General features: G+C 39.8%; 1 protein-coding gene across 2 annotated transcripts in view; it reads right to left on the reverse strand.

Moving 5' to 3' along the window:
- tspan9a (tetraspanin 9a) overlaps positions 1-20,602 on the reverse strand; it is a 191,788-nt gene that overhangs the window by 145,438 nt on the left and 25,748 nt on the right. The window lies entirely within an intron of this gene.

Consider the following 20,602-nt stretch of genomic DNA (forward strand, 5'->3'; position numbering starts at 1 on the left):
GGAAACACAACCACCAGAGATTTCTGTGCACATGGGGTTGCAGAGTGAGCAAGTGCATGAGAGCGACTGGGGTGAGCTGTCATCAATCATGACCTAACATAATCCATCTCACCGCTGACGAAGGCATATCGCTACCAGTTGGTAAGAGTTCACACACACCCCTCTGCTCTGCTCAAGACTTCAAACACTGCCTGAGATATCAAAAAAATCTGAAACATTTGAGTTCCGACTGATTTAATTTCAATTTACAGAAACAAAAATGCTTAAAATTTATTTTTATTAAATGAAAATAAAGAGGTTTTGATGTGAAATCACAAGAAAAGATATGTCACCCTGCTCCTCCTCTGCAGAACATGCAGAGCGTCAACCCCCTTATCATTCCTGACATGGTGACATAATAAACCGCAAACAGATGAACAGATTTCCAATGAATAACAAAGAATGCATCAGTCTGGCACAAGATGTAGTTTTAAGAGCTTGTGCCCTTCATGCTAATTTCTGTAAGCCCATCAGCTCCAAGTAATGCCATACTAGATTTATTGCTGATAAAACCTCTATTATTTCATCTCTCTTCCACAGTTTTAAATTAAGGTAATAGACAAGCCGGTGGCAGACTCTCAGAGAATTATAGTAGGGCCTGAAAGAACAGCAAGGATTGGGATATGCTAAGTGCGGACAGGGAACAGTGAGCAGCAGATGAAATATGTGCTTAGAAAACATAATTAGCAAAAAATGGTTGTCATACACTCCTATCTGACTGCAGTGCAGAGGACAAAGCTTTATATAGAATGCTAAACACACATTCAGAAGACCAAAGTAACCCAGTGTTATTTTTCTCTTGCTGCTTAATACATGTTGAGAGGTGATTATGTGTTCAGAGAAGCTATAAAAAGCCCTTTGACACTGTTTTGCAAAAGCACTATAGGACGCAAGATGACTAAGAGTGATCACAAGTTCCCCCATGTTGCTTTATACCACAGATTCTCTATTTGTGTGGATGAAAGCACTGAGCTCTAAAGAAACTGCAGAGCATCTTGTATTTAACAACCTTCGAATCAAGGAGTGTGAACAAGCAGAACAGATAAACAGAAGTAGATTTTCTACTTTGAACTGAGCCATAGCTAGAAAAAGCTTTTCCTCTTACATCAGTAGCCTCAGTGACCCTCTATTTGTTTGGGATTTTTTTGAGCCACTGTTATTAAAAAAAAAACTAAAAAAAAAACTAAAAAAAAACTTGAATCATTCATCTTTACCTTGAATTAATGGTAGAAAAGTGTTTAAATATTTAATAATTTAATAATAGTTTAACCGCCCCCCCCCCCCCCCTTTTTTTTTTTTTTGATTGGCCTTGGTCCTTTGATGGCCTGGCGACCTGATTGGGGTTTGCCGTGGTGTCTCTCGTCTAACTGGGTCAGACTCCAACCTGGATGGATGGTTGGATGGATGGATGGATGGACGGACGGATGGATGGATGGATGGATGGACGGACGGACGGATGGACGGACGGACGGATGGACGGATGGATGGACGGACGGATGGATGGACGGATAGACGGATGGATGGATTCTGTTCTATTCTACAGTCATTTAGCAGACGCTTTTATCCAAAGCGACTTACATTTGAGAGTAAGAACAACACAAGCATGAATGGACGGACGGACGGACGAACGGTTGGATGGATGGACGGACGGATGGACGGTTGGATGGACGGATGGACGGACGGACGGACGGATGGATGGATGGATAGATGGACGGACGGACGGACGGATGGATGGACGGACGGACAGATCTGTTGCAGATGTACAGTATTTGTGGGAGTTTTCATTTCAGATTATAGAAGGAAAGCATCTAAACTGCACTTATCAATTCCAAAAAGGTTATAGTTGGTAATTGCGCTGCCTGGCCAAAAAGAAAGTGGCCACCTGGATTTAATTATGCAAATAGGAACCTCCCATTGGATAATTAATGCCGGGGTGATTTTCTTCCAGAAAAGCAGCCTTGTTGTAAAAATGGAGGGTCTGACACTAACACGGGTGATTATTGTCTATGAGGCAATATCACACTGTTTGCCCTTATTGTTGTTATGACAACACATTAGGCTTTAATGACTTAATAATCACCTCATTTGCATGTGTTGTTCACACTCCTGAAACATGAAAACTAACAAGGAATTTGAATTAAACCGTTTAAATGTTATGAGATGGTGGGAATAAAAGTTTGTTTTACAAAAAAGAAAAACAGATTAACTTGTGTTGTTGGTAAATCAACAGGTCTGTCTTTGACCCCAAACTAATTTGTGCTGCACTTGGGGTATTGATTTGTCCATTATTTTAATTAGCTTACTCCATCTGTATCACATATCAGCACAATGTCAGTGAATCCTTCACAGAAGTGGAAATTCCCATCTGGACTTTTTCTGGACTGCAGCCTCACATTGATACGCCTGGCTTTATAAAATCTGGCCTATTTGTTATTAAAGATTAAATAAGATCTTCCTGTGATCATTTTTTATCTGCAGACTTATGGGAAATTAGTTTCCAATGAGCGCAATTACATTTTCCTGCACCTCAGAAACAATATTTACAGTCCTTTAAAGCAGCAAGTCATCCTCAAAAAGACATGAATCCTGCGGTAACTCAAACTCACTAAAAAGTCATGAACTAAAACCCTATAAAACATTTCTGATGTTTGTTTAAAACAATGTATTGATTCCATTCTTTGGAAACACTCCACCTTTACATTGGTTAATCTCTGTAGTGCACTGACACGCAGGAATATTAGTGCGTGAAAATGAGTGTGTGTGTGTGTGCCTTTCCCGTTTTTGTCAGTATGTGGTTCCAGCTTGGCATCTGCTCAGTACCCTGCAGGTGTTACGATTTCAACAAATCTACACTGGTTCTTCCCAGCTGAGGCAGATGCAGGATGCCTTCGCCTCTCAGCCTCTCTCCCCTTCCAACTCCCCTCTGCCGTCTCCAGGCCATTGAGGCAGGGAAGACATGCTGCCAACCCCAGGTGTCAGGCATCCGCTCTGCCCTGTGTCAGCAAACGCAGGAGGATGTGCGAGGGAAGATGAAGTGCACACAAAAACAAGACTAAAGTATTTATGAGAGAGGCAACTTAACAAAGTCTTGGGGTAAAAACATCATAAAGTTGGAGGATGTAAGGTAGGAAGTGAAATCAAAGAGGGAGTGCAAAGAGAAGCCGGCGGTCAAGAAGCAAAAAAAAAAAAAAAAAAAAGAATAGTGGGAGAAGTTCTGCAAAGAGAAAGTAAGCATGCAGTTGGTTACAGTACACCAAAACTATCTACTGAGCAGAGCCTGTCATCACAAAACAAACAGACACAGTCACATCTGCGGAACTCTCCACAGGGACTGTTTGAAAGTCTTCCCTTACAAACAAGGGTTATAAGTCCAAAATCAAAGAATGCCAGCAGGCAGCAAACGGACCTGAAGTGAGACTGCTTAGAGAACACATGTGGGACAACTCTTTTTTCAAGTTTTTTATGTGTAGTTGTTTCAGTGTGCAGGGAACATATGCTGTCTGCCATTTGTTCTATTCCTTTCAAGTCTCTTAAAGGACCATAGTATTATCTAGGTTTGCAGTTGAAAAGGGCAGAAGTAAGACAGCTTGGAGAGGCATGTCTTGGCAGGGTGATTAATACTTGATCATGGATACATGGGCTTTTCATTGTAGACTTCAAAACCAAAATACAACAACAAAAAAGTATAGTTTGTAAAAGATTCATTCCCTGTGAATGAGGGATGTCCAGCTCTCGGGCAAGGAAAGAAATCATTGCACAACCTGTCCTCCATTCGTTTTGGCCTCACCTTCCTCACCGTTACACCTTCACATTTCCAGTGACTTGAGACTCGACTCAGACTCGCGATTTGAAACTTGTAAACAATGGCATTTGTTTCACGATCTTCTCTCTGTCTGATCTGCAGTCTGCTGTCATTTCTCCAGCAGAAACTACACCTTCTGGCCTCACTATGCATCCAAAAAAAGGAAAACCAGGATACGACCACTCCTAGTGACACATCTGTAGCCTTCGGTTTTAATACCTCTGACTCTGGGGTTCTTATTTATCAGTGCAGTGACAGACACAATGAAGAACAGCGAGAAGTGAATCCTCTTCTTTTTAAGGCTAAATCATGCTACAGATGTGTCAGGTTACAAATGGGACAGATTGTGTCCCACACCTTTGATCAACCCCCAGGATTGACTGATGAGTCCATGTCTGTCTCTGTCGATTCATCTCCCTGTAAGAGGACGTGAGGACAGTCGGAGAGAAAGCAGACAGGAGTGCAGATAGCGAGGAAAGGTGGGGATGTGATGGACTTCCAGTTGTGGAGTTTAGGACAGATGACAGTTGCGTGGAAGAGATGTTTTTTAAGGACATGCCTTGTGGCTCTGATTTTAATGTTCTCCGCTAATAAAGACATCACCATGTTAGCCTTTTAAAGCTATGTTAATGAGAGGCAGGAGTAAAGAAAAAGAAGTCATGATCTGAACATCATGTTATTCCAATGTGTTACTCGAAAGAGGCGACGATGAAAAAGGCGCCTTGCCGTCTCCTTGGCACCTGGCCACCGCCTGGCCTTTAGTGTTCCAGGTGACCAGGGTTCCTTGGTGACTCCTGACGAGACTCCGGAAGCATCACAGGCTGTTCACTACTGTACCATATGTCTGCAAATGGGGTGGCTATTCTTTCTCCAGATGTGCATGTTTGTGTGTGAAAGAGTGTTTTTCTCATTTGAACAGATTCATTTTGAAGCCAAATGTCACCTTCATCCATCTGCTCTGCACTCAGCAAATCCTTCAGTGTGCTGCTAAGAGAACGTCTGAAAAAAATGTACTTCATTGTGAAAAAGAAATAAAATACATGCAATGATTTATGGAGACAAGAACCCCTCTTGCTTTAGTCAGAAAAAACTCATCACAGAATTCACTGGATGGCAATGCAGAACAAGCCACATAGAATAAATCAGAGCGCTATGACTCTCCATTAAAATACCACATAACAAAGGCCTCAGATAGTGAGCAGTTGTATTGTAAAGGTACCCACAGTGCAGAACGTGAATTTTTAGAAGAAGGGGTGGTTTGTATTTGTAGTGGGTGTTTGCTAACAGAGTTATGGAATTATGTGCATGACAGAGATAGAAGATTCAGCGGGTGCACGATGACATTAGGTACACATTGAATAGAGGCTGACTCAAAGTGTCAGGATCGGTCCTATCCCTCATCACTCACGGCCCACTTTCTCAACAGCACTCTCCACAAATTGCCAGGTCCCCTCTTCTACACCTGAGCGCTTAGCTTTAATGCATATTAATTAACTGCCTTGCACCTGAGGGCTAAAGTGTGAGAAATAAGTGGGAAGTTAGCATGAAAAGTCTCATCCTGTGTAAAACAGGCTTACACTGATAGCAAATTGAAATTGCTGTCTGGGTTACTTTCAGTTACAGCAGTTTGGTATTGCTTATTAATCGTCCCTATACAGATTAAAAAAAACAAAAACAAAAAAGAAATCAAAAAGAAAATTATTGAATAGCTTTGAAAGACTGACATCATCTTTCAGACTTATGCATAAACCTTAATATTTTAATGCTAGTAAAATAAGCAAACAGACCCTGGCAATAACTGTAAACTACAAATTCCGTCATTTATTTCTGTTTATTGAATGTGTGGGCTACACTAGACTGTTTTCTCCAGCACTCTGCTCACTGTGTGAAATGCAAACATTTAGAGGCATAACGTTCACTTAGATCATAAAAACTTCACTGCTGCAGTCCTGACCAAGCATCAGTGACCACCCAGATCTGAGCAGTTGGGTGGAATGACAAATAAGAGAACTAAAAAAAGAGTCGACTACACCTGTGGCTCAAGGGCTGTGCAGGCAAAGAATCCACAGTTGGAATGAGTCAGTCTAGACAATGAGCTATTAAAGGAATTAGTCTGTATTATTCAGGGATGGCAGGAACAAAAGCAGAAACAGGGCAGCTGATGACGAGCCGTGCAATCAGGACTTGTGCATCGCTGCCCCCCACGAGGACACAGAATTTCTAACATCCAGAAGCAGCTGGACTCACCAGCAGCTTGCAAGTCACATATTAAGCTAGAGGATTTCAACATGAAAATTCTCACTAATGAGATCAGGTTTTACTCTTTGTATTATATGACTTTGATGTTCTTGCATTGCCATGTTCAGACATTAAGTGGAGAGAAGTGACAGAAAAGTGAAGTCAATCAAACCCTTGCAGGAAAAACAGGAGGCTTACTTTAATGTTCAGTTCTCTGTGGGAAAGAGTTATATAAAATACTTTCAAAGGGTGAATCTTAATGTTGAAGAGAATTACTAATACAGCTAAAAGCCTTTAGTCAACATATAAAAGCAACATATACTCTAAGGATGAAATAAAATTAGGAGATAAACTGACATGGAGATAACATGTGCTGGTAGAATGTGATGTACATTTCTTTCCTCAGAGAAAAACTTTTTACAGACATTACTAAATATTAATTTTATATTTGACTCTGTGTCAAAGTAAATTACAGTGAAAGGCATGTGAATAGCTCAGAGCTTTTTGGACAAAATAAAAACAGGCCACATGCTCTGCAGAAAATAATCCACTAACTAAAAATGTCTGATTTTACCTGCTTTGAAATTGTAACTGAAAGCAATTTGTTTAAAGTGACATGCATAATTTTCACTAAATTCACCATTTATTTTCACACCAGTGCATCAAACTCTGACAAAGGCAGCGTGCAGTTTACTGTAGCGGTGTCATTTATTTCTTCTGGGAGTCAAATATCCTGTCAAAACAATTAAAAAGAAAATCGCAGCTATTGAGCGAACATGTTATAGGGATCAACACTAATAAAACTCAACTATTTTTTTCCTATTAATCATTTTCACAAATGTATTTCTAGTGAGTTTTATCTAACTGTATCCACATGTAATGAAGAGGAAACATGCTTCCATCTTGTGTTTGTTAGAAAAGGATTAGAGGACAGCAAGACAAAAAAAGGATGATTTATTGCAACAAAGTGTGAATCCAAGCTTCGAATCATTCATTTTACCTTTTATCTTAAAGCCAAATCACACTTACTTACTTTTGCCAAAATCTAAATGATTTATATAAGCTGTGCTCTTTTTGTAGGGATGCCAGACAGATCTGAGAATGAGATTCAGGCAAAGGAGGTAAATCCTCACCCCCGCCAAAGATAAAGAAGAACATGTCAAGTCAAAACAAAAAAAAAAAAACGGAAAATCTGAGCAAATGATTTCCACGGCCAACATGTAAATCTCTTTAAATGTCCCCATCGTTTGTAGCAGCTTCAACAAACGTCACAGACGAGCAGAGTTTGCTGTTTAAGAACAGTGATTTAAAATAACAGAGCTCAACCACCAATGGAAAGAGATTTTTGTAGCAGCTTAACATAAGCATAGCACAAGCACAACATTATAATGAACCACAGTCAGATATTTTCATGCATATCCTTTCTTTAGTAAATAATTAGAAATAATAATCACCTAAAAGTTTGGATGCTAGGGTACATAAAGGTACACCAGAGGGTGATTTTTAAACCCAAAATGGGAAAATAAATGAACATAAAAATACAAACCAGAGCTCAAAAATCCTCTCAAGGCTAATTATGAGTTCTTTTTCTTAGTGCAGTTTATCTCCGATATTCCTGATTTGACTCTCTCACCGGAGATGTGTTTAACTTCCCATCCCAGTGCTCCAAATATCATCCCCTCTACCAAGCTTAAACATCTGGAACGTTGGTGAACATGTCTTTTTTGTACTTTGAGTGTGTGCTTACACATTTCTTTTTCATTTCTTTTTCAGGTAATTCAACTCTCCAGTTGGCTGTTCAGTGCAATGAATAAGTGCACAAGAATAGAGGGAGCAGTGACGACAGAAGGCAAATTACTAATACTTTATTTAATGAACCAAGAGGGTGGGCAGTTGAGCAGGAAAATTGCTTCATTTTCAGCTTCTGCACAAATGAATTATAAATTGGAAGGAAAAAAAGATAAAAAAAAAAAACCCTCACAGACAAACCAGCTTCAGAGAAAGAACAACTAAAAAGGTGCAATAGCCTCAAAGTTTGCTGTTGTATTATCAAGATCATCGAAAGAAAGCTTTTAAGTTTTGGGGACTGAGGTAAAATGTAAACGTTGTAGTTATAAAACAATACATGTGACACCAAAATAGAAATCTGACTTGTAGTGGTATTCTTTTATTAGAGCTCTCATGCTCTGCAAGAGCAGCATAAATCCTCTTGACTGATGTCACATCTGTCTTCTAATGTGCAATGCAGCATTTGACGAACCTCAGAGGAGGGAGTCTGAACATAAAATCACTGTGCTATCAGCCCCTGTGAGCTAAAAAAATAAAAATAAATAAAATAAAATAAAATAAAAAAGGGGGAAAGAGGGTGCTTTATTAATAAATACATTTTAGTATGCAGCTCTATAACCTAAAGAAAAAAATTGTTCACTATTTTATTAAATCATTACAACTCAAATAAGTCTTTAGTTAATGTTGTCTATTAATTAATAAGAACCCTTTAAGCTTTAGAACCAGACATTTTATTTATCCTGTTGCCATCAAATGTTCATCAGCTCATGAAGAAAAAGAAAGACTGGACACACAGTCACTGCAGAGCAACACTGGTTAAAAGGAGTCACATCTCTACATAGTCTGGATTTAACAGTCACCACTGTATCATCTTTTTTATTGTGCATATCAATCACTCTTTTTATGATATCTGGACATTATAGTATTAAACAGTTAAAAGAGCAATAAATATAACGGAGCACATACAAGCATGTGAATGAAAACACAAACAACTATAAACCAGCAATAAATAACGGTGAGCTGATATAAGCTGTCACAGATAAGAACGTCATCACTTTTCTCAAAACTACAGAAAAACATTCTTGGGAAGAATTTAAGAATATAAACACAGTGAAGATGAAGAAAAAGGCATGCAATGCAATTTCAGGTGGAAAAGTGGCGTAGCACGTCACGCTCTGAACCAAGGAGTCATGTGGGAAACAGTACAGAACAGTACTGTACATGTTCCTCATGCATTCTCATTCAAAAATGTCAAAGGTCAAGGTTTAAATATGAAACAGAAATTTTAGAATTAAAAAAAAAAAAAAAGAAGAAGCAGCATATACATTATGCTGCAGGTCTTTAACTTTCACCAAGGTCTCAATATGTAAAAACAACTTTTCTGGAAAAGTAATCTTTCCTGCACCCTCACCCCAAAACTGATCATCAGAAATACATCTAAATACTTTTGATTTTATCAATTATATGTTCAGTTTGCATCCAATCTGTGAGTTCTGTATCTCTTCTGAAGAAAATGATACCACTAATACTGATAATATAATGTATAAATAGTTCCCCTGGGTTTTACAACAGGGCAGTGATTCTAAACAGACCTTAAAATCTATAATGGACCTCTTCACTAGAATAAAAGTGGAGGTGTTGACATTGCTCTCACAATCCTAGCATGCAAACAATCAAAAGCTTAACAAGCACTTCTGTTTATTTTGTTGTTGTCTTTTTATTTTTTTGTTTGCATTTCTGAATCTGTACAAGACAAAAATAAAAAAGGAAAAGTCCCTCAAACTATCTAGAAAGTGCCATCACCAACTCATGGTGTGTTGAAAATCAAGTTATTGTTTACTTGTTTATTTATTCACATTAATTTTTGGTGACCAAAACATTTCCATTTCACTGAAGGTCAAAGCACTGCAAAACATTGATGCCGTCTCTTTGAAGCTCAACTAGCATTATTTAAGGAGGTATTAATAAGGAGATAGGATGGGGGGGGGGGGGGGAATCAGGCTCAGACAGTTTGTAATGCAGAAGGAGACGTGTTTTTTATTTTAAGGACAAAACCACTGACATTGAGAGAAGCCAAACCACATTGCAAAGCTGACTTTCTGAAGCTTAACTAGCTGAATGACTAACATCACGAAAACATCTGTACATCAGTCATAGAAAATCTATTCTATCATACAACATCGGTTTATGACATGCACGATTGCTTTTGAAATCCAATATCCGCACAAGCCAACAGATGCTACCCTAACAGAGCCTGGAAATAAAGTGCGGCTGACTTATCTCCCACACTACCCCCACTGCCATCACGTTGCAATGCAATGCATCTCACCATGTTACCATTAAGCCTGCTAAGGTATGGAAAGGAGGTGATTCATATTGTGATTGCAGCAGTGCCCTCCATGACTCTTTCAGAAGGGTAGAGAGGACTAGAGAGGGGTACCCACTGAAGCCTCTCAGAACTACGAACATCCCCCTGAGCCTTGCAGAGCTGCCTGCCTGCCTGCCTAAGGCTGTGGCTAAATTTACTCCCCCTCCACCTCACCCACCCCTCCAAGCATCCTAGCACATCACGTTGGGATTCTATTACTCTCTAGCGTCCCAGCATACAGAGAGTCATGTGAAAGCCGACCACAAGCCTCTGCGGCTGGCTGTGCCCTTCCTGTCCCTGCAGCATTCGGTCCAGTTAATGCCATCCGTCTCTACCCACCTGCCCAATCACTCTCTCTCACACTTTCTATGCCTCTTTATCTCTGCTATTCCTCAGTCATTCTTACCCCTTCTAAGGCTTGGCTCTGACTCTCCTGCCCACAAACTTGTTCCCCTCCCACTGTGGCTCCTCTCATCCTGGGAGCAGGGGTCAGAGTGGACAGGCTGAGGTCTGAGATTGATGGCCAGGAACCCTTGCCAAATGGGGATCAATAAGGAGACGGAGACTGGAGGGTGACTCCTGTTATGGGCAGACAGGTGGATGAGGGTAGGAGTGGTGGTGAGGAAATGCCAGAGGTGCTGCATCAGGTCGAATCACATGTTTGATATCCCTGTATGTCTCCTCCACGGGGAGAGTGCTGTCAGCATCTTGGCAGGGGGCTGGGATATATACTTCAGTGATGGTTCATAGGCACGAGGATAAAGTGCTCTGCCCCTGTTCAAAAGCAATCTCCTGACTAGCCAAGTGGCAGGCTGACGCTGCAGAGCCGATCCAGCACGTACATCATCAGCTCTTACTTGGCCATGTATGAGGGTGTTAGTCGTTGAGCTTGAAATAGACTGACATACGTCAATGAGGGCAATGGAGTCATTTGCTATTTCTTTTGAACACCAACCTCACTCTGACTGGGCAATACACAGAGGTAGGAACAGATTCCTGAAACCAGCTCATGCAAATTTTAGACACAGGTTGAAAGCATAGCATGTTAAAATGAATGGGAGGGAAGAGATAAAGAGGCAGAGCCAAAGAAAAGAAAATAGAGGAGATTTTGTCAAAGCTTTGCAGCATGAAGTCATTCTGCAGACATGACCAGAAAGCATGCCGCAAACTCCCCTCCTAAGCAGTACATGACATCTTCACTCCTTCCTGTGTCCATATCAGGGTCACACTGACCTCTAGTGGTGCCAAGGAACACAGGGTTCATGACAACAAGCTGCGAATGAGAGGTAATTTGTTCCCAAAGTAATCTTATAACAAAATGGATTTTAAGTCAGTACCAGTAGTCTAGAGATTCAGGTAATATGGATAAATAGCTGCTGGGAACAGCTTGTTTCAACTCCATGTGCCCTGCAGCCTCCATACTTTCCAATTATGTGAACAATCGTTCTTTCTCTCTCCCTCCCAATTTCCCACTCCTTTGTTTCCTCCACCCTTTTCCTCCCTCTATCTCTCGCCTTAAATTCCTCTAGAAATTTTCGATTTGAACATTATTGATTTTGTGGGTTACACCAACCACAACGCCCTGACAGAACTTAGAAACAACTCTATTCAGCGGGGGAATCAAAGTGTGACCTCTCCATGGAGCTGTTTAATGAAGTTGGATGCTTGGTGCCGAATGCATTCCTTCATATTTTTAAACTTCAACATAAAGGCACCAAGAGTTAGATAACATCCTGGATTGATTTTCTAAGATATTCTTGTTAAAGTAGCCATTCTATTTCCTTTACTTTCTTCTCAATTCTGCCAGTACTTTTTTTGTATATTATAGTGCAGTGGTGCAGCAGTAACATGTTTCAAAGCTTGCAAATGTAATCATTTGTTGGAAGTACAGAAGAATGTAAAGGCCGTTAATGATGCAGGGAGAATTCCTTGCATGTCATGTTGCATAAAATCCACTAGATGGTGCACACTTGCAAGGAGTCAGTGGTTTTAAGCACCTCTACATTCAGTTGAAATATTGCAAATGTTAGACATAAACAATCAAGACTTATTTATCTTAAACAAATAGCTGAACAATTTAAAACTCAAAAGTATTTCTATCAATATGTATATATTAAACTTTAAATGAGATGTTATGCTTAAATAAATAAAAGGAATACCTTCACTCTTTTAAAAATCAACAACAAACTACATTTATTGGATCATTACAGTGGCCAGATGTACAGTATATTCAGATTAGCTGTATTACTGTCAAAGCTATTAAAAAATGTGAACATAATTATATTCATGTAAGATCTGGGATCTGAGCATTAACTTCCTCTATTAAGATTAAAGAGACTTAATGTATGTCTTCTGGATCCATATGTAATTTCAATAAAACTGTACTTCAGTGGCAGTTTTTCCACTTTGCCTGGGTTGAGGCTTATAGAACCGTCAGTGCTGCAGGTCCTGTGATTATAAGGTTTGTCAGAGTGAATACAGCTTATGTCAAATGTACAATTTGTCAGATAAATTGGATTCACTTTGACCGCTTTAAAAATTTATATTACAAGTTTTACTGGTAAGTATGGCTTTTAACATGAATGCTTAACTATTCTGTTAAGACACACATTTTAACAAAATGCTATACCGTGAACCAGTTTAAATACTGGTAAGCCTCCTAAAAGTAGTGGTGACAGACAGCAGGCGATAAGCAGAGGGATGTGAAGAGAGGGAGAGAAATGCCTGTAGGCATCGTTAAAAGTTCTGCGCTAACAGCCAAAACGTCGCTCAGCTGTGACTCTGGGGTTTTTATATGCTACTCAGGTTCTTGCAGGAGACCGTGGCTAAATGTTAAACAAACCACAACTGCCGTGAGAGAAAGTTTCAGCAGGCAAATGTGGAGGAGCTACCTCTTTCAGCTCAGACTAACAGAGGGAATGAAGCGCTGTGAGCTCTGCAGTGAGTTGATGTAAGCAATAAAACATCATTGTAATGCATAATGAGACCGTAATGTACGGTGTAGCAATCACACACTCATAAAAACTTTGGTAACTCTGAAAAAACCCAAGCAAAAACCAATTTTAAGAGAGAAAAATTCCAATATTGCTTTTATAGCAGCATCAAAGAATACTCAACAGATAAAAGTATGTTAGATATACTATATAAAACATTCTAATAATTATAAATCAGTATCATGAAGATTTATATATATATATATAATTTATATTAAAAAAAAACACATAAAATAAACAAATTAGCATATGTATGGAATACATCTTTGATCCTTTTTCTCTCTTTCTGGCTGATATAAACATCTTGTTTATTCATCTGCCTTTGGTTCATTTTTGTAGGTGTTGCAGACAAAAATATATCCCAAGGTTGGAGAGGTCCCTAACCCTTACTGGCAGAGAAAATAGCTGCTCATGTTTGATGTGCTAAACGCTGATCCAAAAAGTAACTATTTTCTAAAACTGTTAAAAAGATTCAATCTAGTTAAAAGTAGAAAATTTCCCAATAAAATTAGACAGCAGAAATGGGTACAGTAGAACCCAAGCAGAGTACCTAGAAACTGTACATAAGTATAGTAAATGAGTATATGTTTTAAAATACATTGCAACAATGCTCTCTAGTATTTCTGCTCTTTAAAGATGCAGCAGATTTGTTTTAAAGAGTGTAATCATCCTTTCTTACTAGGACAAGCAGATAAGTGTGACGACATGATGGCCATCAGAGATTCAGTTAACGTTCTATGTTTTTAATAAAATGCTAAAACCACAGGGTGATTCTATATTAACACTCTAGTTATGGTTACTGTAGCAGATTACTGGAAAGACTACATGAAAGTACATGAATAACCCATTCAAAATCCCCACAAGCTGTCTTTTCTGCATTAAATGTTAGGTAACATCTGTTTTCATATCTGTACATATATGATTTGCTTTAGACTGTGATGATAAACCTCAGAAAATTCAACTGAATTCCATGAATCTCTTTTCTCCTAAAATTCCTTTTATCACTCCACGATCAGCCTCTCGAGAGCCAAAAGAACAAGATGCAGCAGGAGACTGAGACATTTTAAGAGGAAATGCTAGCAGTGCTAAAACATGTCCTAAAACCAGCCACAGCCTGGTGAAAGACGTGGATGGCTTATGCATCTACAGGACAAAATGAGTCTTTTTGAGAATGTCAAACTAAAAAGAATTCAACCATAAAAAGTGTCAAAGATGAAAAGCTTCCCTTCATCATTCTAAATGTTTAATGGCTGATAATATTCGTCTTAGCAGATTAACGGGCTTTATAATCTCAGCTTCTATTATAAACTGTGTAATTGCAAGAAGTTTTAAAGACAAAAACAAAATGCTATCTTTAAAAAACAGCAGGAGCTGTGATTAGGATCTGTATCTATTTGTTTATGTGCTGCAATAAATCTGGCTTTTTTATGAAGCTTGCAACCATTCCGAACCACCCCTTCTTTAATTGGAGGCCACAACCTTCTTTGAACCATCAAAAATAAGGGTGTTGTGCTGTGGTCTGCTAACACAGCCATCAAACGCAGAGATGGGGAGCCGTGCTGTGAAGCGCAGTGAAGCACAGCCTTGATGTTTTTACAGAAAGAACATAACTGGACTGTGAAATACAATGTTCTTCTGTCTCACCAATACAACCGCTGCTTTCTTCACCCTCTCCCTCTCTTCCTGTCCTCACGCAGGGATTACTGTATCACTGACTGTTGTCTGAACTCCCTCAATATTTTCATTTCAGCTTATTGACAACTAGAGGATATGCTGTTTTCAAGAAAACTGAGACAACATGCAGCTCATGTCTACATGTGAGTTTAAGGTTTAGCTGTGCTTCTTCTTTTTCAGATTTTTCTGTCACCAGATCTGTAAGAAACTGTACAACCACCTAAAAAAAAACATAAATGGATAATAAAGGGTCAAATGTACGTTAAGCTAATTTGTTACCATTAAAAAACCGACCAGTTATGTACCGTAAAATCAATAAAATACTGTACACTAAATAAATTCAGTTTAAAAAGAAACATTACCATTACCAAAGTAAAGTGCCCGCATGTCACTAATCCAGGGTTTTCATTGACTTTATCCTATTTTCAATTCTCATTTAACCACTGTCATCATTCCCAGGTCCATAGTAATGTGCATTTTGGAGACTGAGCTGCAATCTGTGCAGAGCCATTAGAAGAACTTAAAATACACACGAATGCCTACACACATTTGTGTAAAATTGTATATAAAATTAATAAAGATGTACATTTAGGGTCCCAATTACAGTACCAAAAGTAGCTTTGTTAAAGTGCTGAACTGGCAGGGGGTAGAAGCATATTTAGCTTATTATACCAAGTGATGCAGCAAGCCAGTTTTAACAGTAAAAAATTCAACTTGAATGTAAAAGCCAGACCATTAACTTGTATCCTTGTTCAGCCATTTAAAGAAAAAAATAGTGAGCAGAATTTAAATAGCAAAGTCAGTAAGCATGACAAAAAAACTCCTGTGGTGAAGAACCCAGGGATTTATAGTAGCAACCCTGGACTATTAGTTTCCCCGTTTGCTTCCAGAAAAAGCCTGTCCAGAGCAAATCGTCTCCATGGACAACTTCCTTTATTACCGTGAGCTAATAGATTACCCCGATGTCACCCCGACTGGAAAGGTAACAGATTCTGCCTATGAAGCTGTTCTCTGTAATGTGGATAGATAGTCTCTTTGTTCATCCTTTAGAAACATCAAAAAGAACTCTGCTGCTACAAAACACCACATATGTTTCACATGTTATACTACTGAATGCAGAAACCTGAATACCTGCGAGTGGTCACACCTACACTTCCCAGTCCACTACCATCACTGACCGACAGATGCAGAAGAAGCTCAGCATGACTCAGAATGCGTTAACAACACAGAGTTTTTGGAGCAAAAGACCCGAAACTACTGTTACTAAGGTGCTTTGTCCTGAACAGCATGACCCAGAATTAAGAAAGAAAAACAGGCCAAAATCCAGCACACCTCTTCCAGTCACAGTATTTCTGCTTATACAAGGTGAGCAGTACATGTCATTTCTCATTTTTATTCGCTTCTGAGTTTTGTTTATATGCGGAGAAGTGGAAAATCAGTAGCACCTGTATAATGTAATGTTATGCAGAAGCACACTTAAAGATGTTTTAAATGCTTCAGGTCCACGATGTATATCATGTGATGCTGTGCTGAAATGTCGATCTCCTTTCAGGCAGGGCTGTGCGTCTTCACCCTACGGCTGGATAAATTGATCCAAATGCCGATAATGTCAATACCAAGGTATCAAAAATGTTCACAAGTCCTTTTTAACAAGTCCAAGTGAAGTCTATGACCTCAAGTTCAAATCAAGTTGCAGTTCAATTTTAGTTGTAATGAGTGATCTCCCAACTACTTAGAAGATGTATTATAATATCTAAGGAATTTAAAATCCGCACCCTTTATCTTCCTGCATTTAGTAACAGCTCTGATCTGCAGCTTGAACTGGCCAATGCTCTGTTCCTCTCCTCTGGATGATTTCTGTGTTTTACTGAATTCAGAAAACCTATAGATGAACCTGGAAATTTATTCAAATTAGTAAATATTATCTTAATGTTACTTATCCAAGAGTTTTTAATGTGAACCAAAATCCAGCTGGAACCACAGAGAAATTAAAATTACTAATACTGCAATTCATAGCATTTTTTTCCAGAATGTAAAGAGGAGGGCCAGTATGCTGCACTTTACTGCAGGATCACCAACAACACACCTGGAGCCTGCTCCTGAAAGCAGGTCATGTCAACACTATTGAATATGTTAACCCTGAGTTGAGGGAAACTCTGGGTTTTCTGTTCCAGAAAGCAAGGTAAGTCTTATGCCGAATCTGTTCCCATGGTAACTGACGCCATGATGTAAACCTCCTGGCTGGCAGGTTCACCTTAAGGAACCACTTCTACCCGTCTCCTCCCACGTGAAGCAGCTGTCAGACATGGGTTTGACCGTACCAATTCCATTGTATAAATTTAGAAGATGAATTAATACACAATGATTTAGGAGAAGATTTTCAAAACTAAAAAATATGGTATGTAATTTCCTTATCATATCCCAATGGTACAGTTTTGCAGTTACTCTGGTTCTCCTGACGTACACGTCCAACATGACACGCTCTGAACATGATGTCACAACAATGTTGGTACTTTGCGTTGCAATATTTTTTAAAAAAAATGTCTCTTGTAATTGGACCTTTATTTATAATGTTGGCAACAGAGAACATTTTAGAAAGATAACAGTATGTTGAGTCATCGGGAAAGTCCTCATATGTCTGAAATCATAATTCCATAAATGTGTAATGAGCAGAGATCTACGGTCGGCTTCTCTGGATCTCAGCAAACGTGTCTCCTCACTATCCTCTTCCTCCTCCAACCCAGAGCTTCGTTTTAGACCCAGAGTTAGTTGAACCTCCTTTCTGCAACAGACTCTTGGTCCAAGTTCTGCACAAGCCTCTTAATGACCCATTAATAATTTGACCCGTGTATTATAGCAAGTAAACATGTAAAATCTGCAGAACAGTGGCTCAACAGGTCCATAGTCGATGATTCCTGCACTAGTGCCTCAGAAAAATCTTCATTTTTTTAAAGGGCTTGAAATAACTGTGTGAGATGAGTACAGAAAATATTAAACTCAAACTTTTTAAAGTTAAATTAAAAAAAGTCAAAATTTTAATTAATTTAGACCCAATACTTGCAGGCCTAATAAATAAACATTACTAAATCAGCAACAGCTGTACTTTTCTAATAAACAGACCCAGTAAAACCACATTGTTTACAGTGGGTCTAATCCCAGTTTAACATCATCAGAGCAAAGTTACTTTATGAAAACTGTTTAGCAGTAAATGTCTCATTCTTCTTCTCAACAAATTCAGTCTGATGAGTTAACATTATTTTAGTACAAAAGTAGTAACGAGCTGACGTTTACACCGCTGTGGCTCTAAGCTTGTTGCTTTTTTTTTTTTTTTTACTGGTCCTGTCCAGCATGGTAGCAGCAGAATGATGGTGAGGTGTTGATGGGGGGTGTCAGAGTCCTGACAGCCTGGTGGATGAAGCTGTCCCTCCGTCTGCTGGTCCTGGCCCGGAGGCTCCCCAGTTTCCTTCCTAAAGGCAGCAGGCTGAAGAAGCTGTGCGACGGGTAGGTGGGGTCTCTCGCGATGCAGAGGGAGTTACGGGTGGGGTTGAGAGGTGTAGAGGTTTTGCAGGGATGCGAGAGAGGCACCAGCTTCTCAGCTGCTCTCACGATGCGTTGGAAGGTCTTCCTGCAGGACGTGGAGCAGGCACTGTACCACACGGTGATGCCGCTGGTCAGGACGCTCTCGATGGTGCCTCTGTAAAAGGTGCACATGATGGGGATGGAGCTCTAGCTTTCCTCAGTTTGTGGAGGAAGTAAAGGCACTGGTTGACTTTATTGGCCAGTGGTGTGGTTTTGATTGTCCAGGAGAGGTCCTCTGTGACTTGCACACCCAGGAACTTGGTGCTGCTCACTATCTTCACCGTAGAACCATTGATGGTCAGAGGTGCATGCTGAAGGCGTGTTCTCCTGAAGTCCACAACAATCTCCTTCATCTGCTCAATGTTCAGAAAGAAGATTGTGTTCACACCACAAGGCCAAGCGGTTCACCTCACTCCTGTAATCTGTCTCATGATCGTTGCTGACGAGACCCACCACAGTTGTGTCATCCACCAACTTGATGAGGAGGTTGGAGCTGTGTGACGTTGTGCAGTCATGGGTCAGCAGAATGAAGAGGAGGCGGCTCAGCACACATCATTGTTGGGCCCCAGGTTTAGTGTGTTGATGCTAGATGTGTTTCTGCCGACTCAAAATATTTGTGGTCTCCCGGTCAGGAAGTCCAGAAGCCAGTTGCACAGTGAGGTGTTAATTCCCAGCTGGTCCAGTTTCAGAATGAGCTGTTGGGGGATGACTGTGTTGAATGCCGAACTGAAATCTATGAACAGCATTCTGATGTTTTTTGTGTCTAGATGTGCGAGTGTGTGTGCAGAGGGCAGTGGAGATGGCATCATCGGTCAAGCGGTTGGACCGGTATGCAAACTGGAAGGGGTCCAGAGAGGGTGGGACGAGAGACTTTATGTGTTACAACACTAGCCGTTCGAGGCTTTTCATAAGAATGGGAGTAAGGGCTAACGGACGGTAGTCGTTGAAACAGGAGGGCGATGACTTGTTGAATATTGACTTGAACGCTAGAGGCAGTCGTACAAACAAGAGCATGAACATGACAGGTCCGAGGTAAACACAATGGCAGATGGTTTTGGAGACTGTCGCTTGGATCTTGTCTGTAACTGTCGGCATCTGTATGATTTTTCCTACCCATATCACAGTGATAAACAGTTGTGCCTTAACAGTTGGCAACAAATTGGAAGCGTTTTGAGGGTTGATGCCCTGAAAATACAATGTGACCAGTAGACCTTTTCACTATTTTAGAGTCCAAGTGTTGTGTACCGCCTCTTGCGGTGACCTCCAGTACTGAGTGTTTTTGCCACACCGTGCTTCCATCATTTGCAACAAGTATATACACAAACGTAGCAGAACGCTGACATGGACGCCTGCGTTCACATCAAGTATATCCCAGCCCTGAGTAATGTTTGCTAAAAATTCAGTCTTTCACATTGGTACAGAATAATGACAAAAGCCTTTGTTACATGACCTGGAATACCTCATTCTAGAGATACAAGTTTCCAGACAACAGAGATTTAAATATAAAATAGTACATGGCTGTCAACCTTTACCAATAAACACAAAGACAATTACGTGTTAAAAAAGCAGATGTCTGAGCTGAAGACGTATCAGCAGATAGCACACTGATGGCTGCTTGGCTAAATGAAACCACTCCCTTAAAGCACTTGTTTGCCATATATTCGTATTCAAGTAGGTTAATACAGTTGCTGTGAATAACTGCTGTTTACCTCCATAATATTTTTGCACATTTTGTGTAAAATAAGCTACTGTTTACAATGACAGCTACACAAATTAGGTAGCTAAAACCTGATGTTGTCTAAATAATGCATTTAAAAATTAAGCCAATGTTTTGCTTTAAAGGTACAGTATGTAAAAATGATTAACATCTAGATGTAAAGATTGGCATAAAAATTACTTCAGATGCACAGTTGTGAATGTACAGTGGCCGTCAGTGGCCAAAATTCTTCCAGACATAAACATGTTTTCATCTGTGCGTGGATACAATGGCCTCAGGTGCAGCAGTAACTGAACTACCGGTAACTTCTTCACATTATGTACACATATACTGTCTCTTCTACATGAGTTTTAAGGTGTTACTTATCCCAAACAGTACTCTAGCACATATAAAAAAAGCTGGTA

Source organism: Melanotaenia boesemani, chromosome 10 (genome assembly GCF_017639745.1).
Source record: "Melanotaenia boesemani isolate fMelBoe1 chromosome 10, fMelBoe1.pri, whole genome shotgun sequence".
NCBI lineage: Eukaryota > Metazoa > Chordata > Actinopteri > Atheriniformes > Melanotaeniidae > Melanotaenia > Melanotaenia boesemani.